The following is a 25,705-nucleotide window of genomic DNA, read 5'->3' as shown; positions in this document are numbered from 1 at the left end:
AAGCTAAACCATAACTACATAGAAAATATGTTGTTAATGAGAATACAAGTAATGTCTTATACTTTTTTCTAATGCAGGAGACAATGACATTGGAGCATAGTTCTTCACATAGCAGCTCCCAGAATGTCTTTGACCATGAAACAGCAGAAAAATATCTCTTGATTTCTGTCCTCATTTACCTCTCCTGTGCTCTCTTTTGAACAAAGTAAGTGACTACATTTTGTAGCTATGTTTGGTATCTTTGATGCTAAGTATTAATCTTGAAATTTTGGAAGCCTTTAGGGAGTTATAATTTAGAAATGACCGTTACTTGGAGAAAGTTAATATTGACAGTTCTATTAGAAACATCTTGTTACTTCATAGCATGGATTAGAAACAGATGTAGTTTATCCTTTTCCATGCACTCTGTGTTGTTATTGGCATAGGAAGTTGAAAGGATACATCTCATCTCGAGCAAGCATGGTCTGGGGTGGGAATCTAGACTGAAGTTAATCTCTGTGAAATTGAAAAGTACTGTAGAATAGTTTTGGGAAACAGGACACTTCAAGCCTGTTCATAAGGGAATGGTTGTTTATTCTGCTGTCTTTATAGTTGTACAGTTAAATCCATATCCAGGGGAACTCAGAAAGATACTGTGTGTTAGCAAACGGGATTTCAAGGATACATAAAATTTCAAATTCAGTTCTTTCTTGCTTTCAAATACAGAAAACAGCTAGTCTCACAATGACAATCATACAACCCATCCAATAAAAATATGTAGTTCATTTGAAAAGCCAAGAAATCTTGGGAGTTAGGAAACATCTCAGATGGAGGTTAGCTGTGGTCTGAGTAGAATACTCACAACTCTTGTGTTTGTTCATTCATGTGTATGTGCTCCATACCGAAGATGTTAGTCTGGTGGTATCTGAGACAAAAAGAGGAACAAAGACAGGAAGTATGTGGCTGTGGTGACCTCTGAAAACTGTCTGGTGTTAACTGGGGGGGAAGGTCACTTCAATAAAAGTTGAAGTTTCAACCAATTCTGCCTCCTGTGACTTTGCTCAGCTGGTTAAACTTCTCATTGTATTTGCTGTTAAAACTGACTTCACTGCATTTTAAAAATGAACTTGATATTTCAATTAAATAACTCAAGTTCTTTTACTCACCGACCAACTCCATCAATAGCTGCACAATGCCATTTAGCCAAGAAAGATTCTCTAGTAATTAGAACTTTTTTCATCTCCAACTTGTTTTACTTCTTATAACTTCAACAATTTTTTTCCATTCAAAACATTTTGTTATGGGTTGTCTCTTGAATTCTTGCATTTCCTTGTAGTTCTACCATTTTAGAAACCCACTGCAGAGCTGAAGGGCTAATGCAGTCGGCCTCACAGAGTCATCTCTCATCACCTTTCTTTCCATTAGGGCGCTGTCTTACTTACTTTTCTATTGCTATAAGGCATCAAGGTCTAAAAGTTTTAAAAGAAAACATCCACTGGAGTTCACAATTCTAGAGGTTTGGAAGTCATGATCATTATGATAGGGAATATAGTAGTAGGCAGACAGGCAGACATGACAGGGGAACAGTACTTGGGAGCTTTACATCTGGATCCACAAAAAGAAGACAGAGACAAAGACAGACAGACAGACAGACAGACAGACAGACACACACACACACACACACACACACACACACACACACACAGAGAGAGAGAGAGAGAGAGAGAGAGAGAGAGAGAGAGAGAGAGAGAGAGAGAGACTTTTGAAGCCTCAAAGCCCATCTCTAGTAACATACCTCTTCCAACAAGGCCACACTTTCTAAATCCAGTCATTCTCAACCTGTGAATCATGACCCCTTTGGGGTTTAATGGCCCTTTCACAAGGGTCATTTAAGATCACTGGAAAACATAGATATTTATATTACAGCTCATAGCAGTTGAAAAATTACAGTTACGAAATCGGAATGAAAATAATTTAGTTGGGGATCACCCCAGTGTGAGGAACTTTGTTAAAGAGTCACAGTATTAGTAAGATTGACAACTACTAGGAAGGGCCTAATCCTTCTGAAAGAGTTCTACAAACAGGGAACTCTAATACCAGAGCCTCTAGGGCCATTCTCATTCAAACTACCTACAGAGCTTCCCAGGAGGAGAAGAGGAAGCATGGGCTCTCATTGTCTGAGAAATCTTAGCACAGTATTTTGCAGTGTAGTACTCGTGAAGCATTTATGTGTTGACCCTTGGGTCTGGGAAAGGCATTTAGTTTCACATGCATGTTTCCATCTTTCAATTTCCTTCCTACAATGCCTGCTCAGTGCTTTTTTTTTTCTGATCTAAATCAGGATCCCCATGGATGAGTTAAATCTAAGTTACAACAGCCACCATCAGATTGCAACAAGAGAAAATTCAATCACCTGCTCATCTCACAAGTCACATCCAATGGCTCCACTTCCTTGGAGTCCCGAGGAATATATCACAAAAAGAGCCTGTCAGAGAACCTTGTAGACAATCTCTTGCAGGGCCCTACATTCTCAGGCTCATTTCAGTTCCTCTAGTGTAGCTCTTTAAATATCGTAAAGGCAGACAGGCACTGATCCTTTCCTTGGCTGAGTGTTTCTAGCCATCAAGGTCCTTCTTTACCTGAAGTGGTTGTGAGCCCTCTGACATTTGAGTTGCCCTTTTGTTCAGAATATTCTAATTTATCTGTATCTTTTTTAAGCTATAAGGCTCAGGGTTGAAACAGTGTTTTTCTCTTGCTTGCACTGATCTTTTTTTTATGTTATTTTTGAGACAGGGTTTCTCTGTGTAGCCCTGGCTGTCCTGTAACTCACTCTGTAGATCATGCTGCCTTCGAACTCAGAAATCCACCTGTCTCTGCTTCCCAGAGTGCTGGGATTAAAGGCGTGCCCCACCACGCCTGGCTTACACTGATCTTCTAATCTATTTCCTCTAAATATACTCATTTGACCAGCTCTTAATTCATTCAACAGCACTTCAGAGCTCCAACTTTGTAGTCAAACATCTGGAATTTGATGTGGAATTTTGTTGTTGCTGTTATTGTTGTTGTTGCTATTGCTGTTGTTGTTGTTGTGTGTGTTTCTGATATGACTCAGGAAATTATCACTGATGCCTTATTGCCACACTTTCACCATCTGTTTCATAGACATTAAAAAGTACCAGCCCATTTTCAGGTAAGGAACCCAGCAGAATGTCTGACATAGAGTACATATACAGTGAAGTTAAGACTCTTTGATTTCATACTTTCTTTTGCCTTATAAAAAACTAACTTTGTGAGGACAGCTACATCGAAAGAGTTAAAGAAGAAAATAACTTTTTTTTTTTTAAAATCTCTGTTCTATGGAAGCACTTTAAACAAAGGAAAAAAATCTATCATTAATTGCTTTTGGACAAGGAATTTATAATAATGAGTTCACTGGTTGAATTCTATGGAGTCCTAACATCTGGAGTTTTTCCTTGCTGAGTTCCTGCAATCTTTCGAATTTATGAATCCAGCTCAATAGCAGTCTAATTCTGCCTGAATGATGGAGTTTATTACATTGCTGGCCTTGCAATTCTCAGGCCATACTCTCCTTTTCCACCCCACTGCTATCTGGTGCCCCTAATTCATTCGAAGGAGTCCTATGTATACTGCAGTGATAGCAAGATGCTGAAGTGCATCTTAAGATGCCTTTCACACAGCCACACGCCTTGGATTAAATCGGCATGCTGTTTGTGTCTTGAAGGACCTGGAAGGTCTGTTATATGTAAAGATTTTTTCTTAATATTTCTTAATTTCTTAATGAAGTTTCTTTGTTGAAGGGTTACTTTTCTTGGTATTGAGCTTTTTTGTGTGTGTGAATACTTCAAGAGACTTATTTACATAATCAAAAAAGGTAGCAGGATATGAAACCAGATGGCATTAGTACAAATTGTTGAACTTTTATACAGTAGCTTTTTGCCTGAGACACATTTTTACCTTTCCCATCCTTTGGTCTCTAATCAGTAAATAACAGGAAATAATATTTGTGCAAATGTTGTAATATACATGAATTTCTGAGTATGGCTTTGGATTAATACCTGGTAGTTCTCTATTGTCTTTTCTCCTATTCTTCCTGGTCTTTGTGTGCACTTACTAGAGGGCCATTAGCAAGTCATTTAATCACCTTATCCTCATTCTTCTCTTTGAGTGAATGTGTGTGTATATGTGTTCACATGTATACCTGCACCTGTGTTTGTGCCTGCACACATATGGAGGACAGAGGAGGACATGGAGTGTCTTGCTCTATAATCTACCTTATTCCCTTGAGACAAGTCCTCACACTTAAACTTCAGCTATGATAGTGGCCAGAAAATATCAGGAATACCTTTGTTTCTGTCTTCAAAGTGTGCAATTAACAAACACGTTCAGCCATACCCATACTTTAATGTGATTGCTGGGATCAGAACTCAGATACTTACAGTTGTGCAGAAGGTACCTTTACCCACTTACCCACTTAATCACTCCACTAATTCTTTTTTTATATCCTTCAAAATGAATATTTATAAGAATAAATATGGCAATATGTTTAAGACACTTTGGGCAGACTGGGGTTTTAATGGAACATCATTTATTTTTTAAATTTTCATATCTTTAAATGCCTTCCCATTTCTTATTGATATACAGGTATATACCTATATATCTCTTTGTGTATGTATTCCAACACCGCTCTCTATATGTGTGCATATGTACAAAATATAGATATAATTTGTGTTTGCCTATTTTGCACAACATGCTTTGAGCCTTTTGAAAATGTTTCTCAAATATATGCTGCACACCAAACATCATCTAGTCTGCACGGCAGCTAGAAATGAAGGAAAGAAACAGATTGGAGTTTGCTACTCCATCGTTCTTGCTCTATGGCCGACCCATTGAGATGTTCAGCTGCTGCAGGAGCAAGAGAACTCTAAAGAGTCTACTGGAAATTCATCTTGCAAATGCTGGAGTTAGCAGAGACCCAGGAAACATATTAAAAAGGCATGACTCTCAGATTTATTGGCAAGCCCACAGTAATAAAAAAAGCAAAATTCGATATAACCAGGGGCTTTTCGTATTGTCATTTTTCCCCTTGCCATATTCTCTGAAGCTGGTCTCAGCTACTTCTCAGCATGGTTTTTGGAAATCGGAAGAGGATTGCATGCCTTCCGGGAACATGCTTGCACTTGGCTCAGTCTGATTTATGTTTAAGATTGTATTACCTCCTCCAGAGACAGTTGGGATATTGTTAGAGTGGTTGTTTAAAAATATAAAACCATGCACAAATCCAGTTACTTGAATGGAGTGAGATGCTGGCTGCCCAAGCAAAGCAGAAAGGGAAATAAAATACTGAATGTGTTAAAACTGAAAGAGGCAGAAAAATGACAATCATGATGGTATGTTTGAAGAAAACTGAAAAGCAAACAAAGATGGATAGCATGCACACACACACATATATTATAAATATATATGGACATACCATATGAAAAATCACAGGAATGAAAGATCCAGAGAAGATGTGATTTTTAAAAAAGTCAGCTGACTTTGAGCAAGCCTTTATCCTCCACCTTAAATCTTCTATTTGATTTAACAGGTATAAAAATCCATGAATGATCTTGGAGAAATGGATTGCTAGATTGTTACAAAGTTACTTTAAAAGAGAACTGCTCATAGTCTATTCTCTGTTCCTCCTAATCCACTTCTGAAAACTTTAAAAAACATGACCCCATAGTTACAGAGATGTCTTTTACATCTTTGTGGGCCTCAGGTAAAATGGATTATGATCCTGATTTCTCTGCCAAATAGTCACATGGTGTGGGAAGCTCTTCCTCATTCATATTTTGCTGTCTGAGAAAATATTTCCAGGCATTCAGAGCATGTTCACTGCAACTGAGAAATTGTTCTTGCCTTAGAGCTATAATGGGCTGGAACTGGAAAGAAATTACTTTAACTTCAAGTTACAGTAGCAGCCACAAGGAACAAACATATAAACTAGAAGCAAATGAGATCAAAGACCACCACTGTTTTTTTAACAAACTGTACATCATGGTTAGGATCTATAGTCTCCGGAACAACATACGTTTACTTCCTGATTCATTTACTCTACAAATCTGACTAGGGAGTATCTTCCAGAAGGTTGCCGGGACTACATTTTCTGACTCTTTAATAGCAACTGACAATTCATAGAAATATAAACATGGTTCTAGGATGTCAAGAAGCACTTTTGTTCAATTGCCAGCCTTTGTAGTTGAGGGAGGGTGGCTGCCTGTCTTTGTAGAGGGGGAGTGTGGTGGGAGAGGCTGTCATGTTGCTTAGAGCCTGAACAACCTTGGGCTTTCTCTGGGATTCATTCTTTGTCCTTCAGTTTACACTGCCCAATTCTTACTTTACTGAACTTAGAAACTAAGTAATATTAGCTAAAATCAAAGCATGGCAAGATGCCTTTGACATTCAACTGAATTTAGTTCAATGACACCAGCATGCTCTGGGTTGTCATCTATTCTTTTATACATCATGTCTTCACCACAGAAGATTTTTAGTGATCTAAAAGCATGACTACTAAGCATCTCTGTAGGGGGCAGTTCTGATGTTAAGGTCCTGCTCCTCAACTGATTCTTGATCTGTCAGAAAAGAAAGCCATGGGACCAATTGATGGGCAGAAGGTACAGGTGGGACTTCCAGGTGCCAGAAGGAAAAAGAGATGCAAGGAAGGAGAGAACAGAGTTTGCCATGTGTTACATAGAGGAGACAACCACATGGAATCTCAAAATGGGGTGGCCATAGAGACCACTCCTACAGGCCAGTGGTCAAGGAAGTTTAGAAATTGAAGTTTAGGTCAGGGGTGAGAGACTGAGATAAGAAACTGATAAGGGCATGATTTTCCAGGAGGGAGAGTGCCAGCAGTTGTGTCAAGAAGGCAAGTTAAAATAGAAAAACTGAGTGTTTATGTCTTTTATTGAAGGATTGAAAGGAAGCTGGGAGGGTGCTGGCAGCAAGGCCATCTCCTAGAGTAATGGTGGGTAGAGTGCAAAACTACACAAAACACATCTCTACCAGCACATTTGTGGAAACCTCAGCCAAATACCAAGGTCTTTGGGGAGGAAGTTTCATGGCAAGTAACTCCAAAGACTAGAGTTCCCCTAAGAAGGGAACCAGCAGCTTTGCACATTTGACAACTCATCTGAACCCCATCTGTGCCTCCCAGCTAATGTGTGAAGTGAGGATGATGCATCAGACATGATTGTTGAGCAATCAAACTGCTTTAAAATAGTCAGAAACGACCTGAAGGAGGAATGAAGAAGAGGTGACTTTAAGGCAGCCTGCAAGAGAACTATCTCAGTTCCATCCATGAAAGTAAATTTGAAGACAATATGAGGTCTCCTCTTGTTGCCACCTCTCAAGGTCCCTCACCATTATAAAATGGAGGTTGTAATCATTCTCAATTCATCAGCTCTCCTCAGCTATCTTTTTAGGGTCACAGGTGAATCCTCTGATGGTAGATGCTGAATATTCTTTTCAGACTAGCTGTGAAAAAGAATTCTTTACCTCACTTTCCTCAAGTGTGAAATTCAAATACAAACAGTGTCTATCACACAAAATGTGAGGATTAAAACGGTCACAATTAAAGAGCTTTGTACCAGTCTGACAGACACACAGCCGAAAGGTGTTCATTGTTGCAGCATAATTTTATAGGCCTCAAAAAGAATGTTGCCTGTTCTTTTCCCTTCCATTTCATTATTTTGATACTTAATCTTGATGATAAATTGGACCGGAGAGAGGAATGCCTAGGAGATTAATGGAGCACACCTTCGAGTGTGTGTCTGTGAGCCTGTTTTAGAGATTATCAGATCAGGAGAACAATATTTAATCACTGGTGTAATCTGTGGATGGAGTCAGACTTGGGTAGACTATTGGGGGGAGTAGAAGCTGTGGAAGACAGGAAGTAGGAGTAACTCTCTGTGTGTGCATGAGCATGTATGTGTATGAGAGAGAGGAGAGAGGGAGAGGGAGAGGGAGAGGGAGAGGGAGAGGGAGAAATTTGAAGGGTATATCTTATTTGAACCCATCTTACCCTTCCTGCCTGCTTCCTGGCTATCAGAGATGAACATATTTGCTTTGACATTTGCTCTATTCTGTGTGATGCTTTGTGTCACAATGACCCAGAAACAGTAATCAGGTGACCTTCACTAAAATCTCAAAAACCATGATCCTTCCTCCCTTAACTTGTCACTCTCCCTTATTTAAGGACAGCAATGAACACACTAATACAATTATCAACACTGATATATGAAAGATTTTTCCTTATACGCCAACAAAGCACCAGTACCACACATATGAGTCATCTCTCCCATGGAGATTTCTGTTCTCCCTACACAAAGTACTGCATTGCAAGCAATGTATGACTGGATTCCTCCCTTATTTGGTAATAAGTTTACCACCAAAGTTACCAAGGTTTTAGTTCTATGTAGAGCCTCTTAGGATTCAGCTAGGAAAGCAGTTATTGTGCCAATCTTACAGACACATCACTCTCAGATGCCCAGTTTTCATCCACTAACTTACTTCCAGGTGACGTTATATCTTTTCCAATGGCCTACATAATATATATTGGCTCAATCACTATGAGAAAGCTCACCAGGACTTAATTCCAGCCATCTGCTAAAAGTTTGAGGCTGTGATAATTTGGAGTGAGCACCATGAAACCAAATAGGTTCAACTCCTAATTTGTCAGTGCCACTGTATTTATAATGTAGTGCTTCAAAATGAGGAAAAATGAGAGAAAGACTGACCATAATATTTTACAATACCAATAAAGCTCATCCTCATGTCCAATTTATAATTTTATGCCTGTTAATGTATTCTAATTTTGGCTACCTTAGTGGTATGGCCTGAGTTTACAGAAATATTCAGATCATAAAATGTCTGTTCCAATTAAAGGAATTTCAAATTTGTTTTATTGCAATGGAGTTAGCTTGACACTGAGCTCAGAGTTTTGGTTTGTGGCCATATTCACAGAAAAATGCAATTTAAGTGACAATATTGTACATAAAATGCTGCCTTTTCTAAGAGGTCTCACAGAAGTGTTTTACCAAACCACTGTAGATCAATAGCAGAGTGAAAGTTTATCTGATTAAATTTAAGAGCTGAGGGAAAAGAGAAAGTTAAAATCTTGGGAAAGGACAATGAATCCTTGAGGCTGGCAAGGTGTCTGAAAAGAAATCCCAGTATATGTAGAGAAGCGTCAAGCACCCGCTACCCTGTGCTGGAAGGATGGGTCTATGAACCAGTTTATCAGCAGGAAAGAAGATGGATCCAGAAAAAGAGTTTGTCCTTTAAGGGAAGCCTCTGTAGCATAGATGGGAGGTGACTGTACTGAAAACTGATTGTTTTTTAATGCATGTAATAATAGCATGTTGAAAGACTTCTAGAAAACATTCAACTTTGGACATTTGAATGAAAAGATACCAGGACAACATAGAGTATTTATGCTCCAAAACATATGATGCTGTACAACTCCATCTGAAGCAGCATCAACAAGACCAAGACAGAAAGAGCAGGTCTGCCTTCATATATGGATACTGTTGTTTAAGTACAGGGAAGAGGGAAGCATGGCTGGATAGCCTTGGATGTTGGGGTGGGTGATGGTTCTATAAACCAAGTGAGTAGAGAAACAGAGTATGACACACAAAGCAGGTGCTCAGCACATGTCCCAGAAATAGAGGTAAAGAGCAGTCAGTGTAGGGAACTGGTCCTGATGTTTTGATGCAGCCATCTTGGGCAGGAGTGTGCATGCCTGCAATTCGCTGGGAATTTTAAGCAGTATAGACAAAAACTACATGCTATAGATCAGTGTCATTAGAACCCTAACAGACATCTGACTGAGGACTGATGTTTGGCATGTGCTTTATTACTTTTCAAAGAAGAGAACTAAATTCCAGGAAGTAAAAAATATTTCCCATCAATGCCATCCATAATGGACAGCTGAAGTTAAAACTGAAATTTGATTACAGAGCCAGCTTTTTTTTTTTTAATCTCAACAACTAAGTAGTTAAGGGTAGGTTCACTGGATTTATGTGTACCACTTTGAACTCAAGTGATTCTCATGGTTTCTTACAATTAAGTTTTTCATCTAGAAAATAAGATGCTACTAGAGATTCATTATTATACTAAGTGTAGCAAAATGTTTGGAAAGTACTTTGTATGGACTGGGTCTTACATTATAAATAATAAATATTGATTTCTTTTTTTAATATCTTTTTTTATTCGATATACTTTTATTTACATTTCAAATTATTTCCCTTTTTCTGGCCCCCCACTCCCCGAAAGTCACATAAGCCCCCTTCCTCCCCCTGTTCTCCCATCCACCCCTTCCCACTTCCCTGTTCTGGTTTTGCCCTATACTGCTACACTGAGTCTTTCCAGAACCAGGGGCCACTCCTCCGTTCTTCTTGTACCTCATTTGATGTGTGGATTATGTTTTGGGTATTCCAATTTTCCAGGCTAATATCCACTTATTAGTGAGTGCATACCATGATTCACCTTTTGAGTCTGGGTTACCTCACTTAGTATGATGTTCTCTAGCTCCATCCATTTGCCTAAGAATTTCATGTATTCATTGTTTCTAATGGCTGAATAGTACTCCACTGTGTAGATATACCACATTTTTTGCATCCACTCTTCTGTTGAGGGATACCTGGGTTCTTTCCAGCATCTGGCAATTATAAATAGGGCTGCTATGAACATAGTAGAGCATGTATCCTTATTACATGGTGGGGAATCCTCTGGGTATATGCCCAGGAGTGGTATAGCAGGATCTTCTGGAAGTGAGGTGCCCAGTTTTCGGAGGAACTGCCAGACTGATTTCCAGAGTGGTTGTACCAATTTGCAACCCCACCAGCAGTGGAGGAGTGTTCCTCTTTCTCCACATCCTCGCCAACACCTGCTGTCTACTGAGTTTTTAATCTTAGCCATTCTGACTGGTGTGAGGTGAAATCTCAGGGTTGTTTTGATTTGCATTTCCCTAATGACTAATGAAGTTGAGCATTTTTTAGATGCTTCTCAGCCATCTGAAGTTCTTCAGGTGAAAATTCTTTGTTTAGCTCTGCACCCCATTTTTAATAGGGTTATTTGGTTTTCTGGGGTCTAACTTCTTGAGTTCTTTGTATATATTGGATATTAGCCCTCTGTCAGATGTAGGGTTGGTGAAGATCTTTTCCTAATTTGTTGGTTGCCGATTTATCCGTTTGATGGTGTCCTTTGCCTTACAGAAACTTTGTAATTTTATGAGGTCCCATTTGTCAATTCTTGATCTTAGAGCATACGCTATTTCTGTGATGTTCAGGAACTTTGCCCCTGTACCTACGTCCTCAAGGGTTTTCCCCAGTTTCTTTTCTATTAGCTTCAGAGTGTCTGGCTTTATGTGGAGGTCCTTGATGCATTTGGAGTTGAGCTTAGTACGAGGAGGTAAGGATGGATCAATATGCATTCTTCTGTATGCTGACCTCCAGTTGAATCAGCACCATTTGTTGAAAAGGCTCTTTTTTCCATTGGATGTTTTCAGCTCCTTTGTCTGAGGATCAAGTGGCCATACGTGTGTGGGTTCATTTCCGGATCTTCAATCTTGTTCCACTGATCTGCCTGCCTGTCACTGTACCAATACCATGCAGTTTTAAACACTATTGCTCTGTAGTATTGCTTGAGGTCAGGGACACTGATTCCCCCAGAATTTCTTTTGTTGCTGAGAATAGTTTTAGCTATCCTGGTTTTTTTTTGTTATTCCAGATAAATTTGAGAATTGCTCTTTCTAACTCTATGCCTCCAATAAGAAAAGGGAGAGAGCATTCACTAGCAACTTAATGGCACACGTGAAAGCTCTGGAACAAAAAGAAGCTAATTCACCCAGGAGGAGAAGAAGACAGAAAATCATCAAACTCAGGGCTGAAATCAATCAAGTGGAAATAAAAACCATACAAAGAATCAACGAATCCAGGAGCTGGTTCTTTGATAAAATCAACAAGATAGATAAACCCTTAGCCAGACTGACCAAAGGGCACAGAGAAAGTTTCCAAATTAACAAAATTAGAAATTATAAGGGGGATATAACAACAGAAACTGAGGAAATTCAAAAAATCATCAGATCCTACTACAAAAGCCTGTACTCAACACAACTAGAGAATCTGGAGGAAATGGACAATTTCCTAGACAGATACCAAATACCACAATTAAATCAGGACCAAATAGATCATCTAAACAGTCCCATAATCCCTAAAGAAATAGAAGGATTCATAGAAAGTCTTCCAATCAAAAAAGCACAGGACCAGATAGATGGTTTCAGTGCAGAATTCTATCAGACCTTCAAAGAAGACCTAACATCAATACTCTTCAAGCTATTCCACAAAATAGAAACAGAAGGATCACTACCCAACTCCTTCTACGAAGCCACAATTACGCTGATACCAAAACCACACAAAGATCCAACAAAGAAAGAGAACTTCAGACCAATTTTCCTTATGAATATCAATGCAAAAATACTCAATAAAATTCTTGCCAACCAAATCAAAGAACACATCAAAATGATCATCCACCATGATCAAGTAGGCTTTATCCCAGGGATGCAAGGTTGGTTCCCTATAAGGTAATCCATCAGTGCAATCCACTACATAAAAAAACTCAAAGAAAAAAAACCACATGGTCATTTCATTGGATGCAGAAAAAGCATTTGACAAAATTCAGCATCCTTTCATGCTTAAAGTCTTGGAAAGAACAGGAATTCAAGGCCCATACCTAAACATAGTAAAAGCAATATACAGCAAACCGGTAGCCAGCATCAAACTAAATGGAGAGAAACTTGAAGCAATCCCACTAAAATGAGGGACTAGACAGGACTGCCCCCTTTCTCCTTGTCTTTTCACTATTGTACTTGAGGTACTAGCTCGGGCAATTTGACAACATAAGGAGGTCTAAGGGATACAAATTGGAAAGTAAGAAGTCAAACTGTCATTATTTGCAGATGATATGATAGTCTACCTAAGTGACCCAAAAAACTCCACTAGAGAACTCCTACAGCTGATAAACAACTTTAGCAAAGTGTCGGGTTATAAAATCAACTCAAGCAAATCAGTAGCCTTCCTATACTCAAAGGATAAGCAGGCTGAGAAAGAAATTAGGGAAATGACACCCTTCACAATAGCCACAAACAGTATAAATGTTGATTTCATATTGACAAAAACATATGCTTCGCTCCCCAAAACGGGTTTTTAACTGCTAAGCTTTGTTTTGTGCCTTGCTGAACAATAACCATTATGTTTATCATCAATAGACAGCAGGACCAAACAGAAGTAAGCACTGTGTAATAGACTTTGAGGTGTCTGGAAATAAGTGACCAGATTTAATTTAAAATCTGTATCAATATAGCCTTTGACAAACACAACCTACCTAATATTTTTGTCGAAGAAAGTAATACTAAGAATTGAACCTAGGGATCTAGTCGGTGCCTGGCAACTCCTGAACCACTGACATGCCTCCTTATCTGAAACCAGTTAAGGTCTTCAAGGCATTATCTGCATTGTAACAGAGTTCCTAATAGTGTCTTCCTTTAAGAGATGATAAGTTTGAAAGTATTTTGTAAACTGCAAGGCACTATGCAAATATTAGTTATTATGTTAACACTGTGAGATGATTTGAAAAAAGCAAAGGAACAACACATTGCTGGCAAAGTTTGAAGAGCTTTCTAATTTGGGAGTTGTTACAGACACCATTAAGAATTGAGACATTCAGTACTAAATTTAGTTTAAAACAAACAAGAAAATGAAATGTGATCCAACCTTAAAAAAAAAAAACTGTAGCGGGCTGTGTGTGAGCAAAGGACTCAGAGAAACCTAGAGAGCCATATTTCGATGAGTGAGCCAGTGGTTACAGTCAGTTAGAAAACAGGCAGGAGCTTTACAATGTCAAACAGTATTACAAAGGGCACTTCTATTTTGAGCTTGTAGAAAGAGACCATGGCTGCTTTATTCCTGTCAAGACAATGCCTGTGGAGCACCCTTCTGGGTACTGCAGGTCAGCCAGAGAGGCGTGATTCTCTCTCTGTGTCTCTCTCTCTCACACACACACACACACACACACACACACACACACACACTGCAGATTCTATCTATGAAGCAGAAATGAGTGCCAATGGGGGATAAATGCTTGCAGAATGCCACATTTAGAACTTCGTGGGTCAACAAAATGTCCTTCAGCTAGTTATATCCTTATGTCCTGGGGTTTGGGACATGCCACCTCTTACACAATATTTACTTCTGTGTCCATGTGAACAGAAAGGAAACAGAGAAGCTATCCCCACAAATCACTTGGGCAGAATGTTCCTCCTTGGGTCATTCTGGTGCACTGTATTCAAGGAACAGTAAATAGAGGAGAAAGGCTGGAAGAATGTAGTGATGAAGAAAAGTGACTTACAAAAGACTTTGCTTTTGTTTTTTAACCTTTTTGAGATAGAATCTCTATCTGTAGTCTAGGGTAGTCTTGAACTTGCATCAGCTTCCTACTTGCCTCCATCTCCCCTGTGCTGAGATTATAGCCATGAACAGTCTCCCCATGTGTCAAATGACAAAATTTGACAGGGCAATTTGTTAAAGAATAAAGCAAAATTTCACCTATTAAAGATTTAAATAGGAATCTTAAATACCAGGAGTAGGAAGACATGCATAGAATAGACAAGCCTTTCTCAGCAGAAGGTCCTACCCCAGATTTTGGTGAGGTGTAACCCTGGATACACTCTAGACTGCCACATTCCCACCCCTGTCTTCCTACAGAGGAACACTTAGTCTGGGGGATGGCATGGTGTCTCCATTTCTTGCTCCCTTCTCCCCTTTCTTGATACTTCCTTGTGCATCTTCACCTGCCCTTGAACAGCAGAGGAGGATAATGGGAACTACATCAGATCCTTTATGATGATTAGCTGTTTAATTAAGAATCAGACAGTGCCCATCTTCTACCGTCATCCTTCAGTCTTGCTAGAACATAGGTCCAACCGCCCATTCAACATGCTGCCCTCCTCCTAATAATGTTCAGATCTCCCTTGGAGTGGGTAAGCTTTCACTGATCCTCTTTCATGACCTGGGATTTCTTCCTAATTTTTCTTGCCCCACAAATCACTTGGGCAGAATATTCTTCCTTGGGTCATTCTGGTGCACTGCAATGTATTCAACAATCAGCTGTGTACATAAAGTATTTATGATTGATAATGAATTCCTTTTAAATTATTTAAAATCAATTGAAAACCAATGCTTTTAAATGTAAAAGGTATAATAAGGGCTAAGATGAAAACAAATCTGAAACCAAGAATTTAAATATTAGTATGAATAATTTTTAAATTTTATCATTATATCATTTTCTCCTTTCTTTTCTCCTATCCCTCTCATGTAGCCTTCTTGATCTTTCTCAAGTTCATGGCCTCTTTTGTTGCAAGATTTTCCATGTCCAATCATATTAGGGCAGTGAAAGGCCTATAACTGGACAGGAAAAGGGAAGCAGAGCTAGGAGTTGGAGAGACACAGAGGTCTCTGGAGAGAGGTCACAGGTCGGAGAACCAGGATGGCTTCTGACATTTTTTCTGTGTTTTCATATGGTTAGAAATATTGGGATAAAGCTTTATCACTTTTAATTGGCTCTGGAATTACTGTATTGGCATCTTTTAATTGTGTTTACAATATACATAAATCTAATTGGCTAATTAAATAAGCATTGAGAGTCATGTTTCTATTTGAGGTGAGAGGTGGCAGACTATGGGATGTGTGGGCAAGTGAGAGAGATGAACTTAGGGGACCCCGCTGAAGATATGGCCAGGCCAGTAGGACTGCCAGGGAGCTGGGGTCACATGGAGCAGCACCTCACCAGGCCATGGTGTTGTGCCATGGTGGAGCAGGAGAGTTGGTGGGTCATCCTTTCTAATATTTCCTGCAACATTTTTTTCTTTAATTGTTCATATATATATACATATATATGAGTGTGTGTATATATAACTATAAATATATAAATAAATAAGTGCATCTTGCTTCCTATGTATAATGTTTCATGTATGTACACAATTTCAAAGTTGAATACTTGGTACTGGGTGAAAAGATAATGTTTTAAGTTCCATTAACATTGTACATATGTTAAAATGTCTGAACTCTATTTCAGTATAATGATCTAGCTTACAAACTTCAGTGAGACAAATGCTGGAAATCATTTCAATGTCCAGGAATGTAGTGATGTGAAAGAATCTTGGTCCCCAGTTGGTGGCTGTTGGGGACACTTAGGAGGTGGGGCCTTGCTGGAAGACATCAGTGGGGCAGGCCTTGAGGTTTCCAAGTCATGTGTTGCTCTCATTTTGTTCTGTTTCCTCCTTGGGATTTTAAATGTGAGCTTCGAGCTTGCTGCTCTATGCACTCACTTACATCTGCCTGCTGCCACACTTCCTTGCCACTGATGATAATGGACTCTTACCCCTCTGGAACCATATGCTCGAATAAGCCCCAGAAGGCTATAAGACTAGAAGGTGTCTTGGCTATGGGGTTTTATCACAACAATTACCAAGTCAAAGCAGAAAAGTAACTAAGTCAAGCAGAAAGGCAGTAGTGATACACAACACAAAGAAAGTGTGCAGACATTAAAATGGCATTAGAAAAGATATATTATAATATACGGGTGTGATATATTCTCTTAAGACAAATATACAAGTGATTTGTGTTTTTTAAAAATTAAATAAAATACCTGTTTATTTGTGAGTGAGTGTGTGTGTGTGTGTGTGTGTGTGTGTGTATGTGCTTATGTGCATGCCATGGCACATGTCAGAAGGTCAGAGGACAACCTCATGGAGGATTCAATTCTCTTCTTCTACCATATGCATTCCTGGACTTGAACTCAGGGGCCTAGGCTTGGAGGCATGCACTTTATTTGCTGGGCTACTTTGCTACCTCCAGTTTTTTTTTTTTAAAGAACTCTGAGATTAGGAACTATCTTCCAACCAGTCTCTAAAAAACTCATCAGTCACTAAGCAGATGGGACAGTTGTCATGTAAGATTTTGTCTGAGTGAGAAAATGTAGTTGTGTGTAGTAGAAAAGGTTTATGTTCCTCTCTTTGACCCCCTAGTTGTTACACTGACATATTACTGCTCAATGCACTTGTCTTATGATAGACTTGATGCAACTTTGACCCTGAAAAACAAATAGCATATCAAAAATATTGTATATCTCACCAGGCAGACAATCAATTAAGAGTACAAGGACATGAAAATTCTTCAGGACTGGTGTATAGAATTTTTAGATACAGAAGCTGCTCTGACTGAGCCATAGGTTATGAATGGCGTTCCTTTCAGCCAACAGCATGCTGAACCTTTCAGACTGACTCTCCAGAGGAGGTGCTTAACTTTCACCTTTTTGTAGTCAAATTAATAAAGAAACTTGAATTTAGGTATTTTTTTTTTTTTTAGAAAAGCCAAACAGGCTTTTGGGGATTTTGAATCCCCTGAAGTTACAGAGATACATAGAAGTACAAGGCTAAAGACTCTATGCCATGAAAATTGACAAAAGAGGACTCTTGTCCCAAGGCGATTCTACTCAGCATCTCACACACATGGGGTATAGATGGTTGAAATGAGTCTAAATCATCGTGGACTGTGGAGACTGGAAAGAACTCAGATGTCCCACAAGAGGAATGAATACAGAAAATGTGGTATATATACACAATGGAGTATTATTCAGCAATTTAAAACAATGAATTCATGAAATTCTTAGACAAATGGATGGAACTAGAAAATATCATCCTAAGTGAGGTAACCCAGTCACAAAAGAACACTCCTGGTATGCACTCACTGATAAGCGGATATTAGCCTAGAAACTTGGAATAACCAAGACACAACTCACATATCAAATGATGCCCAAGAAGAAGGAAGGAATGGCCCCTGGCCCTGGAAAGGCTCAGTGCAGCAGTGTAGGGGAATACCAGGACAGGGAAGTGGGAAGGGGTAGATTGGGGAACAGGGGGAGGGAAGAGGGTTTATGGGACTTTTGGGGAGGGGGGAGTCCAGGAAAGGGGAAATCATTTGAAATATAAATAAAGAATATATCAAATTTAAAAAAAAGGAAAAAGGAAAGCCAAACAGGATTTTTGGGGATTTTGAATCCCATGAAGGTACAAAGATATGTAGAGGTACATGGCTAACGACTCTACGCCATGAAAATTGACAAAAGAGGACTCTTGTTCCAAGGCAATTCTACTCAACATCTCACACACATGGGGTATAAATGGTTGAAATAGGTCTAAATCATCGTAGACTGTGGAGACAAGGAAAGATGGGATTTCAGGTGAGACCTACATGGACTTTCATTGAGTTAGGTTGAGATTTGGAAGATGAGAGTGTATGCATTTTGCACAGAGTTTGACATAAATTTGCAGAGAACAAAGATTCAGCTATAATAGATTGAAAATATATTCCTCTCCCAGATCTATTTTCTTTCTAATTCCTGTAACTATTTCCTGTATGTAATATGAAAAGCAATGTTGTTTAACTAAAGACCTTGACAAAAGTGATTATTCTGTGTTATTAAGCAGCTGAATGATGAAGGCAGTATTTAGCTCAGGGTGGGTTACCTAAATCCTAAAGATTTGAAATTAGAAAACATTGAAAATTAGGCCAAACTAGAACATGAGATTAAAAGTGAGGACAAAAGCTGATAGACATAACATTATCTCACTCACTAAGAACAAACCTTATATCCATCACTTGAAAACATTCCTTTCTTCTGGCTATAGGGCATTGTGGTGTTAATGGTATCTTTAAGCTAAAACAAAACAAAACAAAACAAAACAAAACAAAACAGTACTTAAAGGTGCCTTGTCCTGGTCAATGAACTTCAGGCCTGGAGTAAATCACAGTGATTTAATTTCCTGTTACCTTGTAGGGACAGAAAGGGTTAGAGGTTGCTCATGACACAGCTTTATCCCTTCACTCAATCAAGCAGCCTGTAAACCACATGTATCTGTTCTACCCTTGGCCAAGCATGAATGAACACACAACCTAGAACTGAAAAGGTGCTTAAGCAATGTCAAACTTGGCTTACACACAAACCATGCAGTGAACTTTAAGAGGCTCTAGGTTCTTCTAGACACTATTCTGACAGAGAAAGTGTCCTGTGTATAGCAAATTCAGAAAGATTAAAATATGAGATGACTGGTACTCTATCTTATTTATGTTATGTTTTGAACTTTTGTTCGATTAACTACTAATTGGGGATAATAATATATATTGTATGAAGGTGTAGTAACTGTTAATGACTACATACATATATCCAGTATTTTTACCAAGTGCCTATGTAAATTTAGCCATAACTGGTTTTATGTGTTTTGTTCCCAAATAGGCATTTTGCCACATTGTGCATCTAACAAAAGATAATACGTTGGGGCCAGACATGTTTTTCCAGTTATCTTTTGATCATGTTTACTATTATGCTTTAAAATCAGTCTTGGATATTGCTGTCTCAGGCAGGGATCAGTGGAGATTAGTAGATTCTTGGCAAAGACAAAGCTACTTTGGGATGAGGGAAGTGTACTGATATTAACCTGTAACATAGCATCTTTGGGCACAGAGGATAGGCAAAGATTTGAGAAATAATCGTGGAAGACTCACAAAGGTTGTCTAAGTACTTAGAAGCAGGACAGAATAAGCTGGCTTGGAATGTTGAAAATTATTACCTGTGATGTTTATCACTGATAGGTCCATGGAAACCCATTTCTTCTTTCCTGAAAAGAAGGCAATGGAAGATTATCCAACTGATGTTTATGGTGTCCCATAGAACTAAAACCTATGAACACAGATTTAACCTTCAATATTAGGGTAAGCTTTTCTTTTACATTTAATATTTATGGTTACAGATCAGGAATGACATATTTGGTCAGAACTGCTCTGACTTGGTTCTCTTTCACACAGACAAAAACCTACTGGCATTTCAATTGGTTTGACTTAGGTGTTGGGATCTAGAACCTACTTACAGTTTTCTCAGCAAGTTCTTTAATTCTTTCAATACTGCTATGCTTTTGAAATTTAAGACTTCCTGGTCCAAGTGTGATACTTACTAGGTCAACTTATGACAGTGGATGAACATCCTAGCTATATTTTCTTAAAATCCTATTGGTCTAGTTTATTATACTAACCACAGTAGTGCAAAATGTTCATAAAGATATCAATTTTGCCATATGTTTGCATAGTGTTGAGAAAGTTATTCTTTCTCTCTTAGTTTATGTTCATCAGAAAAACAAAGGGTTGAGCTAAAAAATTTGAGAATTTTCACTATAAGGGAGAAAATAATATGAATTATTTTACCTCATGGACTGTGAGAAGAGAAAATTTATCCTCGAAGAAAAAAGAATTTGCAGCAGTATATACTGAGAAATTATCCCAAACCCACCAGAAATACACACACACACACACACACACACACACACACACACACACACGCACACACCATTGTTCCATTGCACTAAAAAGGCCTGATGACAATGTACTGTGCTTACTGTGAATCAGGGCAGCAGTAAAGCAACTGCTGAGTCACCAAGGCCAGGAACTGATAGAAATATAAGCTTCCAAATGGCTATGATTGGCAGTTGTTTCCTAAGTTTCCAGACTTCTAGAGGAGAGAATACAGTGTTTTATAAAATTTAGAATATCTAAGGGTCAGTATATCATAATAAAGGATAGTATTATGGGATAAAATACCTTCCCTTAGACAGATAGGTATTGGGCTAGAGAAATCATTGTGTAAAGGTTAGTGCTTTCTTAAGTAGCTTTGACATTCTTCAGGTCAAAAGATTCTCAGGGTTACTTCTGCATAATGAAATTGAGACACTACAGTGGCCTTGATCTTCAGTAAGTGGATAGAATAAAGCTTTGCGCTAATTTCCAAAGTGTGGTTGTTGGACTCCTATGGGTCTCTGCCACCATGTAGGAATCTATAAAGTCCTAACTTCTCTAGTTATATAGCCTACCTCTGGTCTGCATTTCTTCTTGTACCTCAACCATTACAACAGACTGCAAAAGTATATGTGAGAGTCCAGTTGTCTTTTATCTGGTAAAGATATTTACAAAAATATGAAAGGCATCTTCTCTCTAAATTGTATTGGACAATGCTGGTACTTCTCTTTTAAAATATACTATTTATTTGAAAATAAATCAATAAGTACATCCTTAAATTATTTAAAACTAATGGTACTAACTTCCTCAGATTTATTTTAATGTGCTAAGTATTAATAAAAGCATAGCTTGCATACTAAAAATGGGCCCTGAGGTTTCCAAATTCAGTGAAAAGGGTTCAGACTAAAAAATTGCTACTACTAAGGAGTATGAATGCAAATCTCTCTGAATAAGTAATGAGACATTTAATACCATAGTGAAATCTAACAAAAAATTTGTTTTCTGATGTCACAGATGTTATATTGTCTGTTAGCTCTAGGGGCTAATACTCTCCAGGTTTTCAGATTATTTATTTGGTGTGGCTTGGGCTGACCAAATAGGAATTTAATGCCTACTTTTCAGAGTTCTGAATCCCTCCATCTTACATTGGATTTGAGCTTTGAGTAAATCTTGACAGGCAATCAATACCAATGGACACCACACCATTCACCTTCATCCAGTTCAGCCTCTACAGTAACCCAAGGACCACACAACATCATAATCATCAGCACACACACATTACTGACTCGAGTGAATAAGAATGGAGACCGTTGCAGAGAAGATCCTCTGTTGGCACTGGTGTGAAATACTACATTTTGAAATATTATCTCTAGGTTGTTGGCTGAAATTCCATTGTTAAGTGTATAAAGTGTAAAAATGTCTCTCAGTATTTCATCAGAGTGTGATTTTCCAGAAATGATAGGACAGTGCGGCTAAGCTTCATGTTTAGAGCAAACAAATTTATGAGTGTGGGCCAATCTCAGTAAACTAGGCTAATTGAGACAAACTCCAAGATAAATCTGTAAAACACAATCTAGATCGGTAATGCTCTCAAATGAAATACTAAAACAAACAAAATATTGATGATTTGTAGTCAATGCCTTATTTATAGTTTTGAATAACAGAGTTTTTAAAAACACATGTGTTATTGGATTTACTTGAATAAGAGACACAGTATTTGAGATCCTGAGCAACTGATACAGTTCCTAGTTTAGTTTTCACCTTAAACTAAACAGTGCAGTTGCCACCATAGCCAGTAGCTCTAGCCTATGTGTAATTCCTAAGAAGAGCAGGTTTCCATTTGAATTCTGGAAATTTTTTGTTTTGCCTAATAATGTCTCTTTCTGTGCTACAGTTAACTGGGGTTACATTATAAACTATATTTGGTAGGATGTTTAAAAGTACTTCACTAAGGTAGATCAGATCATCACATAACTTTGAATGCTGATAACAGGTAAGTAGCTCTCTGCAAAGAACTTCAGAATGGCCTTCATTAAGGATTTCCACATTTCAAGCAAGAGTAGAACTTTTGCCATTAAAGAATTTAGATTTTTTTCAATAAAATAATTTTAACCTATTAATTACTTGCTTTTCTTTTAATCATAGAAATAAATTACTGTTTTAATTGTACATATTTGTGGTATGACAATTTGATGCATGTATTTAATGATCAATAATCAAGTTAAGATATTACACATTTCCATCTCTTTAAATGATAAAAAAAATCTTCACACTTTGTCAGACTGTCTTGGAGAGAGTTGATGTAGAATAGAAACAGTCATACTTCTGACATAAATTCAACTTTATTGTTTCTCTGTTTCAGTAAAATCCATAGTACTTGATTTAGGAATTTCAGCATTTACTGCTTGGTATTGTGTGACTCTACCCTCAAGCCTCCCAGTCCAGGAGAGAGGGACAACAAACTGTCAAAGTCCAAGCTAAATTAGACTCCTCAGTTTCCACTTGTGTCCTCTACTCCTGCATTTAAAGTAACCAATTATCATGTAAAATTCTAACTCGATGACACCAAGGACTTGGAGGAGTCATGAACTCTATGTGATTATTAAAAACTGGAATCTTCATTAAATGACACCGAAAGTTCATTAAAAGATAATTAAAAGGAATGCGCGGAGTTTTGAATATCTGATATTCTCTACTTATTAAGTACATCTGGAATGCTGAGTACTGTGGTCAATGCCAGGTCAAAGATATTAAGAGTTTCTCCTGGGGCAGTTTTAAACTCTTTGTTTTATTTGAGAAGAGGACTTAGTTGTTTGTATAACTCACAGTCTTCCGACATCGAATCAAAAGAAGGAAAAATCAGTCTCTAAAATATGCATAAATTCATTAAGTGTACCAGATCTGAGAAGGAAATGCTTGACTACAAATGGAATTTATATTTACATTGCAGTGAGTTGAGACAGCCAGGATGGAAGGCTGTGATCATTAGACAGAGATTCTAAGTAAACAGCAACAGGCTCCACAATTATCACTTTAGAAAACTAATTAGCTGACTCCTTTATCCTCTTTACACAAATCAAATTCTCTGAGAACAAAAGCGAGACAACACTTTAGCCAAGGGGAAGAGTCTTGGAAAGGTAACAATGGAAATGAACACAAACTTAAGATTGATCATCAGGACAAGGTTCCTGGCAAATGAGCCTTCCCCTGAAGATGAATTCTCCAACAGGGAGATACCTGCCCCTGCTTCTTTTAACCTTTAACTTTCTCATTGGACTGGGTTCATCTACTGGTAGATTGGTCTTATCAGGGTGGACAGCCTCTGCTGCCTAACGGCCAGCACGTGCCTGGAGCCTGAGGCAGCTGTTAGTCCCTCAGATGGGTCGGTCACAGTGAGCCTGCTGAGGTCTACCTGGCTTTCTTCTCCACACAGTTTGCCCTTACTTGTTGGGTGTATTTCCTTTCTTCACTCTCGCACTGCGTTCTTGCTCTCACACACTGAGCATCCAGAATCCATGGCACTCCTCTGCCTCTCCTAAAGCACAGCTGATTTTCTCTGATGGGGAAAGAACTCTGGGTGATACGACTAGACTATTGTCTGCTCCTGCCATTGTTCATGTATGAAGAGAGCTCTCCATAACAGGACACGATTAAAAGCAAAGGCAACATGATTGACAAAGGCTCCCATCTCTGGATAAAGCCTGCTAAATTCTCATTCACTGTCCTCAGCGACTCTTACTACAAGCTGCAGTGGTAGACCAAAACTTCCTAGGTGCATTAAATAAATTGTCTGTAACTATGTATTTGCTGTGGTTCATAAACTAAATTGTCTGTAGCAGAGCATGCTTTCAATGATGAATAACATCCCCATGACATTTTCTGCCGGAGAGACAGAGTGAGAGAGAGCGAGCGAGATGCAAAGAGAGACAGAGAGTGAGGAGATATGACGATACCATGGGACATTAGTCCTATAAGATGACTCACGCTGAGCATTTCAGTATATTTTCCAAGTAGGGGATGTTTTTGTCCTTAGGACAATTCCTAGGACAGTATCCTAGAGCTGGGAGTGCAGCTCAGTGCTGGAGCACTCGCAGAACCTGCTGGTTTATTCTCTCAGTGTACAAAACAAACCACACGGCATGTAGTAATATACTGCATTTTCATGCACCATGGGAAGGAATCTGCTTTTCATAAAACCCCATATAAATTTTTCACTCGAAATCTTAAGACAAATATTCAATAGTTTTTACAAGGATGGTAAATGTCTCTTTGAAGAAAGTTGAAGAATGCCACAGTTCTGAGCATCTTCTCTAAAGCTAAGCCCTGGCTTCTGCTGCATTGCATTTGTAACTGGATGACTCACTGGGGGAGTGAAGCAATGACTCAACAGGGCTGTCATAGTCTTTCCTTAGAATCCTTCCTTGGTATCTGTGCAGTATTCAGTCATCTTTTTTCTGGTGAACTCTGAACTGAAAATCAATTTTATCTATGTCTTGCAAGCTCTATGTCTCTGCTAATTTTTTGTTGTAGTAGTTATTGTTCTCTCTCTCCCTCCCTCCCTCCCTCTTGCCTTCCCTCCTCTCCTCCTTTCATTCCCTCCCTGCCTCTCTCTCTCTCTCTCTCTCTCTCTCTCTCTCTCTCTCTCTCTCTCTCTCCCTCTCTGAAACTGTGTCTTTCTATGTAGCCCTGGCTGTCTTAAAACTTGCTATGTAGGTCAGGGTGGCATTGAACCCACATACTTGTGTCTGTCTCTGCCTCCTGAATGCTGAGATTGACCGACATGTCCACCATTTATCTCTTTATTTCTATTCTAAAGTAAGTGTTTACCGGCGGCTACTGAGTGTGGTGCCAAGTCATATCATCCAACTATGCTCTGTACAGACTTTTGCCATGGTAGAGATGAGGCAGCCAGGTGTCAGCTTATGACATAACCTTTACAGAAAAATGTTAAGGAGGTAATGACAGCTTACATCAAACCTTAAAACCAAGAAAACAAATCAAAACCAATTTTGCCATTTAGGTACTTCTGAGGAGAAATATTAAACATTTACCTGCTAGTGAAGCATTCCTAACTTGTAAATGAGAGTTCCTCGTGTGCCATTGATGGGTTTCAGAGCCTCCTACCTAGAAATTACACACTGGCCCTGAATGGAATTCTCTGATCTCCAACCCTTGTTCTCTCTGAAAATCTTGGAAGACCTCTCCCTCTGCTCCTCTCTTTTTCCTGGGAATCCTTAAGTGCTGCTGTGTGATCTGGTATCAAGAAG

At 38.7% G+C, this 25,705-nt stretch overlaps 1 protein-coding gene across 3 annotated transcripts in view; it reads right to left on the bottom strand.

Annotated features, from left to right (window-relative positions):
- B3galt1 (beta-1,3-galactosyltransferase 1) overlaps positions 1-25,705 on the bottom strand; it is a 584,427-nt gene that overhangs the window by 134,724 nt on the left and 423,998 nt on the right. For 2 of the 3 annotated variants that reach the window (XM_052182620.1, XM_052182621.1), the window contains one exon: positions 19,724-19,771. The gene's annotated coding sequence lies outside the window, so the exon portion shown is untranslated. Of the gene's footprint in view, positions 1-724; positions 905-19,723; positions 19,772-25,705 lie in introns of those variants that run through there. The other variant, XR_007977869.1, reaches the window with a different exon arrangement.

Source organism: Apodemus sylvaticus, chromosome 5 (genome assembly GCF_947179515.1).
Source record: "Apodemus sylvaticus chromosome 5, mApoSyl1.1, whole genome shotgun sequence".
NCBI lineage: Eukaryota > Metazoa > Chordata > Mammalia > Rodentia > Muridae > Apodemus > Apodemus sylvaticus.
The sequence above is the reverse complement of the archived record's forward strand: the minus strand, read 5'-3'. Positions and strand labels throughout refer to the sequence as shown.